Genomic DNA, 8,417 nt, shown 5'->3' on the forward strand with positions numbered 1-8,417 from the left:
CCTATAAGTTTATCAGGGGTGACCACCCGGATCTAGGGGAACGTTTGTTCACCAGAGCGCCCCAAGGGATGACGAGGTCGAACAGTCATAAACTACTACAAGACCATTTCAGGCTGGACATAAGGAAGAATTTCTTTATTGTCCGAGCCCCGAAGGTCTGGAATAGCCTGCCATCGGAGGTGGTTGAAGCACTTACACTGAACACCTTCAAGAGCAGATTGGATGCTTATCTTGCTGCAATCGTATGACCACAGCTGACTTCCTGCCCTTTGGGCAGAGGGCTGGACTCGATGACCTTCCGAGGTCCCTGCTAGCTCTAAAGTCTATGAAATCTATGAAATATGTCCACCATTGGCGTGGATCTTGAGAGGGAGCATCTTGACAGGCTGGACCCCCTCTTATGCTGGGCTAACATAAATCAGCTGGTCTCCCCCCTTATGCCAGACTCAGATAAATCAGCCGGTCCACATAATTTCCACCGAAGAGTGCTAAAGGAACTGGCAGACATCATAGCACAGCCACTGGCAAGCCTGCAGTTTTCACCACCCTCTGCCCCAAGAAAGACAGATTCCCACTAGCACCCATATCACAAGTTTTGCCTGTCAGCAGCTAGATATGCAGGGCCCAAGAACCCAGAACCCTTGCACCTATCTCCTTGACAGGGGCTAGCAGGCCTGAAGCTTTCACTCTGCTGTGCCTTAACACACACAGTGTCACCCATTTCATGAGTTTTGCTTGTCCGCAGCTTGAGGTGCATTTTCCCCCAAACCCCTGCACCTATCTCCTTGAAACTTGGCAAACTTCATGCCCTCAGAAGGGTCTGCCGTTTCTGCAAATTTCACTTAAATCAGAGCAGAAATGACAAGCTTATAGGCTGTTTCGACCTTCACCATTATAGCCTATGCGCGAAATGTCAAATCAGCATTGAAATGGCAAAACTGTTTCAACGAAACAGAATGGAACAGCAATTTCAAATCAAAACTAAATTTGAAATGGGCTGCTGTTCCACTGAAATGTCAAAATGCTGGTCGAAACAGAACATGGCTGTTTCGCACAGCCCTAAAGTCTACAACACCTACCTCCGTTATAAAGCCTGCACCACCTATTTGCTCCTGTAATCCATGAATGCTCACTTTAAAAAATGGGCAATATAGTTATTATGAGTGGCACTGAACTTGCTTCCATGGCCCTCTTATGCTATTTTCCATGGGCTTATTTATTGACATTTTATTCTCTTTGAGGGTTGCTACAGAACCACACTTCTGAGATTTTTTGTATGCAGAATGGGATTGAGTGGGAATGGCTAGACATTCCCACAGAAAGAAAACAGTGTTTTGGCACTCTTTCTGTCTCTCCTGTTGGAGCTGTTTCATTTTCCATAAACTTTAATTGAGCCAGAGAATGATAGATGATAATGCAAAGGTTATACCCATCTGGGCCAAGTCTCTACTCCAAAATCAGAAAGAGCATGGATTTGAATCCAAGTTAGCCATATTCCACGTGACTACTCCAACCAGCAGAATATTAACTTTCCTATACTAGATTTCTTTCACTGTTCTTGACCATGAATTTTACTGTGGACTTGACAAGCTCCTCCCAATTAAGCTTATGATGGACCTGGTGTGTTTCCGCAGAAGGGTTCAGTTTTGATGAATCAGTTAAAAAAAAGAAATCACTGAAACATTTCCAAATAGATCTACTTTTATGGTGCAATTCCATGTAGTTTTATATGCATTTATGTAATTTTATTGTATAGTTTAGTTTAGTGTTACAATTTTCTCACATTATGGTTATTAAAAAGTACATATATAAAAATGAGCTAAAATCTCTCAAGTGAATAAGGAGGCTTCAGTTTTGGAGACTGAAATTTTAGTTATCCAGACTTTCTATGAAATTCTTCATGACATATTTTCTGTGGTTTTTTTCCATTGCTTTTTGTGCAGATTCCTGTTTAAAACTTCGGACTTGAGGTACACGGTGTGATGAACAGAACTGAAGAAAGCATATGAGATTTCACGTGAGACTGGATATTTTGGGGGGGCTAGAAATTTAGGAACTGAGGAGCCAGACTCTACAGACATTTATTTGCTGATTGACAGCAATATGGCCATACATAATCCAAATCCTAGTATATTACTAAATGCTGGGGGTGAAATTGCTCTCCCATTGATGTCAAGGACAATACTACCACTGAGGTCATCATTTCATCTATTATCATCCCAATGCATAGTTCAATTTCCTTCCCATATTTCTTTCTCTGAGTCAAGTTGCCTCCTTCCTCTTCTACTGAAAAAGAAAAGGACATAAATCCTGGTTCCAAATTATATACCAGAAATGAGAAAAGCAAATCTCATTAAAATAATATAACCACTTTCATTACAAAAGAATGCAAGAAACCTGATTTTCTGTTGCTTAGCCTCTTGTGTCTCTTACACCTGTGTAGAGAAAATGTTAAAAATGCTGCAAAGCCAGCAGGCACTTACTTTACACACGGAAATGTTCTTCATTAAGTGCAAAACAGTGGAGCCTACAATCAGATACTATGCCCATAAAATAAACACCCTGCTGTATCTACTGATTGTATATTTTTTTTCAGTTTTTGATTTGCCTTCTATTTGAAAACATCCTCAGACTTTTAAACTGAAATGTACAAAGCTAGAATTCCTATCCATTAGAGATATAGTAATAACTTTGTAATTAGTGAATTCATTGTCACACAGCATAATCAGCTCATTGAACACATACATTATAGTAAAAGAAAAAAAAAACCTTGATAGTAACATAGCTGTCCCATTAAAGTCTTGATTAACTTTATAACAATAATGCAATATCATTATACTTTCATAAATTAGCAGACAAATTGGATATATATCAAGTAATGGTCTTGTATCTTTACAAAAGGAAAGGATGTTTAATTTAAAATAAAATAACACCAGCTATATTTATTTCTTAAGGATAGGGTCATTTACAAACTTGCTTCAAAATGTGAAGCAAATATTACAATATCTCAGCAGTTTTGCATTAAATGTTTCAAAGAAAGCCATACGGCTCTTAGGCATTGAATGACATACAGTAACAGCAGACGCAATTGATGTGTGTAATGACAATTGAGATTATCCATTACAGATGGGCTGACCTACCCAAATTCAGTCCCAGTGCTCCTGTTTGGTCAGCAGGTACCTTTTACCATCTGTTTCATTTATATCAGCTACATCTTTTTCCTTGTTATATACAGGGTATATGACTAGAGAGCTAGTTTGATCTGAAATATAGCCTGGGGGTCGCAGAATCTTCAGATTTTCCATGTGCTTTTTGTTTTTTCTGAACTACCTTTATTATGCAATGCATTATTTGAATAGTTGATATATCATTTTTGTGGTCAGAAATAAACAATAACACTCAGATTACATGAGTTGAATAGGAATTACCAGCATAGTAGAGGAATAAAAGTGGTTGTATGAGTTGCAGATGTGCAAAGAACATGCATACAGAAAATGGGAGTCCAGAAGAAAAGTGCTGAAGGATTTTTGCCTAAATGTTACTCTGTCTAATAGATGTTTTGCATTTTTTGTTCAAAATATGTGTTTTACCTACAGAGGATAATCCTGTTTCAATAGGGATGTTCATAGCTTGCCTATTCTTGCAGCAGGGAATTAGAACATCTTCAGAGAGAAATTCCAGGGGCAGGAGGAGGTGGGGGATTTACCATTCCGAAACTGGGAAGGTACACAACTCTTTCAAATGACCCTGAGCAATGCCTCTTTCCAGTACATCCCATCCACACACTCTCATTCACATACTTACAGATAAATGAAGGTACACTGGGACGACTGTTTCCTCACTCATCTAGTGATTTTTGTCTCCACTGAGCAGTGGTACAGTTCCCTCTCCATCCTCCACCTCCTTCCATAGGGCCTTACCTCAGGGGTTGGCAGTTATATAGGATGGAAGGCCATTTAGGGAGTTTTGGTGAGTTGTTCTGGGATGGGTCAGCATCCACCCAGTGATGTGCACCCTGGCCGCACAGGTCCAAGTCTGGTCTCCATGGACACCCCACCCACCCGCTCCATCTGGTGCCCCCAGCAATGGGTACAGAGGAGACATGTCAGGGTGCCTGGGCAGCAGGATGGTGATGTCACTGGCAGCGGCAGCTGGAAGGAGCCACCGCTGCTGGGGTTGTGTAGAAGCAGAGTCTGGACAACGTGCTGCCCCATTTCCTCTGTGGGCCTGAGGGTAGCAGGACAGGCTGCATGCATAACAACTTTGGCTGCCCCTTGAACCTAAGCTGGGTGGGGCCAAGGAACCTCCCAGGGGGGCAGATAAAATCCCATAGCAGGCCAAATGTGGCCTGCAGGTCATATTTTGCTCACCCCTGCCTTACTACTATCTCTGCCTCAGGTGTGTGCAAGCAAAAGTGGGTTTTGCCAGACAGGCAAAGATGTAGATTTACCGCTAATGATCTTACAAAGCATGTAAAGACCAGCTGGGAGTCACCTCCATCCAACTGATGGGAAATAGATACACATAAGCCCCACATCTGGGCTTGGGCAGGCAGGCTACGCCTGCAGGTTTTAGGAACAGGAATGGCAGACAGCTGGCTACCAGAAAACAAGGGAGGTACTTGGGAAGCTGGGGGAACATGCCAGCTCCCAGAGTAGGAGCATAGCAGCTGTTATAGACCCAAGGCAGGATTAATGCCTGAGTTGCAACCTGGTAGTTTATGCTTTTTGTTATTGTTGTTTTCCTTTTAGAGCTTATGCTCTGACCAGAGGACTATGTTATGGATATAGTAGTGTTTCGAAACCCAGGCAGCAGGGTGCCCACCCAGGACACTTTTGTGACCTGCTCTGGGCAGGGACGTGACAGACTTACACCAAAGAGCTGAGATCGGAGACGGTGGGTCAGGGCTGAGGGTCTCAGCTATAGGAAAAAGGCCAAAGCTGGCAAAGCTAAAGCTCAAACTAGGGCTTGAGGCCTGATTTATTGGTTGGGCCAGGAGCCCCCGTGAAATCACAGGTGAGCAACAACTACAAAGCATGGGTATGGCATGATTAGGATCTGGGGTCCACATTTAGGATCTGTAGGACCACAAGTATAGAGAAGGCAGAGAACCCTGGGATCTGTTGTAAAGAGGAAACATCCTAGAAAGGCATAGGAAGGCAAGGCAGAGAAGACCCAAGAGACTGAGCTTGGGGGCAGAGAAGTCCTAAGTACTTCCACAAGATGATGCCAAGCCACTCTGCCCTCTAAAGGCAACCTCCCCCATATACAATTGTTAATGTCAAAGGTTTTGTAGGAAAAAAAGATAGGTTAGGAAGGACAGAGAGCAAGGCAGGATAGTGGGGTCACTAGGAAATAGCCGGCCTTATAGGCCAAGTTCTATCATGAAGACCTGATCTGAGGATTGTTAAAGTTAATGGATGACCATATAAAGATGTTAATGATGGAATCTCTGTAGAAACAGAACATTTGTAATAAATCAAAAAAAGACACAGAATGGTTGAACATTCACATATTTAGTATATGCAATGAAACCTATTTGTGCAGAGAAAAAAAAGGACGCAAATGACGAAGCAGATGTGCAACAAAGCTCTACAGAGAGAGCATTTTTGTAATCCTGAGTCTCCTCTTCCACTTTCCCCTTCCACAAAACAAAGACAAAATGAGCAATCATTGTTAGGTCATCATCATCCTGTAGTGAGCAAATTTCCATTCTGATCTGGAAAACTCATTCTCCATGAAGAAACACTCTTGATTTTTTCCCCCCTTCATTTCCTGCTCATGGGGAGATTAGTGAGAAATTTTATCGCTTACAAATTTTTGGAAATGCTACAGAACAGAAATCATGAGTTAGCTAAAAGCAATGGCAACCCATTGAATAAGATATCACAATGGTATCCTAATCATTTCACAGCCTAAAGACAGCTGCAATGTAGCCAACAGAATGACAAGCTCTGCCAAAGAGCCAGATGCTCCTGTTGGAAAAGAAATTTCCATTGCTCAACATCTGGGCCTTGTGAATGCCATCCAGGAAGAAGGAGGGAAACAACTACACTATAGTGAAATATAGAGAAAACAGGGCATTCATTAAAGTACATATTAGAATATACTAAGGACATTTTTTTTAGTATTTCTGAGAAGATGAAACCATGTTTATATGCAATGAACCACATTCTAATTGTAAGTTAAAACTGACTTGAAATGTTTCCCTTAGAATGATTTCAAAGTATATCTTGTATTGATTTGTGTTATCAGGAGAAGTTGATAGTGGGTTTGGGAATCAATATAATGATATTTTAAGAAAATCATACTGGCCATATTTATGTTATATGAAATCTTTTGTTGTTGGTACTGTTATATTTATGGTGTTAGGCAATTTTTATCCTATCTAAAGTTCATTGTTTGCTTTTCTCTATTAGCAGTCCCATCAGGCACCATCTTTTTCCATTTGAAGGCATTGAATAAAATACTGATTAAATGGATGTTGAAAATGATAATATTGGCTCATCTTTCTCTAAGGATTGCTGTTTTAAGGCTTATTTCCACCACTAGTGCAGAAACTAGTGCAGATACTAAACTTCTGATTTGACTCTGAGGAAATTGCCCAAATAAAAGTCTAAACACTGTTTATGACCTTCATTGTTTATTTCCAGGGAAGAATTCCATATGGATGGTCCTCCAACCCTAAATGCTTTATTTTTCCAGAAGAAAAAAGCAAAATGGCAGAACTTTTTAGAAACTTTGATTTGTCAAAGCTTGATGAAGCAGCACTGGGAATTCTTTTATTGTGGTGAAATTCCAAGTTTCTTTCAGCTTTTCTTTCCCACTAGAGGAAACAAGTGTCATGGGCAGTGTTCTCTACCCAAACTCAGGCATGGCTCAAAATACTATACAAAGCATTGATACTGTTACAAAAAAAAAACAACACAACTTTGTACTTCCATTAAGGAATTGCTTCTTTTGGCTACGCACATGTTTGAAATAACTTGTGTTCTTTGCTTAAATAGGGACTTAGGAAGCTCAAAAAAGAAATAGGAAAGGAATAGGAAAACTGAGGCATAGGTTTCATTTATATTAATGATCTCCTGTATGAAAACACCTTCCACCATCAGATCTTGGAAGAAAAGATGAAAATTAAAACTGCACAGAGGTTGACTGAGTAAAGGACGAAATGCCAGAAATTCTTTGAAATACACAAGAGACTTCACTATTGCTGTTCATTTCACATGGAGGTCCTCCAAAGCTATGGGGATAGTAGCACTACAAAACCGTGAACTAGATGAAATGGATAACCACCAAGCTTTAATTTCATTGTTACCATGGCATCATCAGTGCAACAGTCTTTGTCATCTACTCAGACTTTGATCTGAGATGTTTGCAGCAAAAACTATTTTATACTATTCCCACAAAATAGTAATATAAGCTTAAATAGTTCCTTATTTAAGCTTATATTCTTTCAGAAAACAAGATGGCCAATGCATCAGACATAGCAAGCTTATATTTTTGCAGGAAGACGGCAGAAAGTTACAACTATAATAATTTGGTACCTAGATTTCCAAAAAAAAGTTCTCTAATACATCAGCCTGGGAAAAAGATACTTTGCTAGAATTTCAAAAAAAACGATCTTACCCTTTATTTTTCACATCGTAATACTGTTTAAGACTGAGTAATTTTTCTACTCTCTTGAGTCATATTTTACAGTTATTGACCTTAAAACCAGTCACTATTTACATGCTGCTTTCTTCTAGCATAGCGCACACAATTTCTTCTAGCATAGCACTTCAATTTCTACAGTGGGATTGACAAATGAACAAAACAGCAGAATTACAAGAAAATGGGTCCCAAATGCTTTGTGGAGTCGGAATAAATGTAAATGCCTCAGACCTTGAATTGGATGCAGCAGCAATTACCTTCATGGATCCTGGTTTTCTCTAATTTAAAAAAATCCTCAATTTTTGCTTTAAAAAAGTAACCCCTAATTCACATTTTTCCAATGATTGGAATGAAATGCCACTAATATACATAAAATAAACATACACTAATATATATAAAATAAACACTAATATATATTTTAGTGGCGTTTCATTTTAATCATGGAAAAATGTGGATTAAGGGTTACTTTTTTAAAACCAAAAATTATGGATTTTTTTAAATCAGAGAAAACCAGGATCCATGAAGGTAATTGCTGCTGCATCCAATTCAAGGTCTGAGGCACTTACATTTATTCCAACTCCACAAAGCATTTGGGACCCATTTTCTTGTCCCTGGTTATTTTACACTGAGGACTCCGGGTCAGAGTGTCAAGTGAATCTTGTGCGACCCAGTTGCTAGATGCACAATAGTTTTAAACAAATAAGACAGCCAGGAGTGCAGTGCTTCAACACTGTCTTTGTTACCAAATTATTTTAGGCCACATG

The sequence above is a fragment of the Crocodylus porosus genome, unplaced genomic scaffold (assembly GCF_001723895.1).
Source record: "Crocodylus porosus isolate Cpor-Errol unplaced genomic scaffold, CroPor_comp1, whole genome shotgun sequence".
Lineage (NCBI taxonomy): Eukaryota > Metazoa > Chordata > Crocodylia > Crocodylidae > Crocodylus > Crocodylus porosus.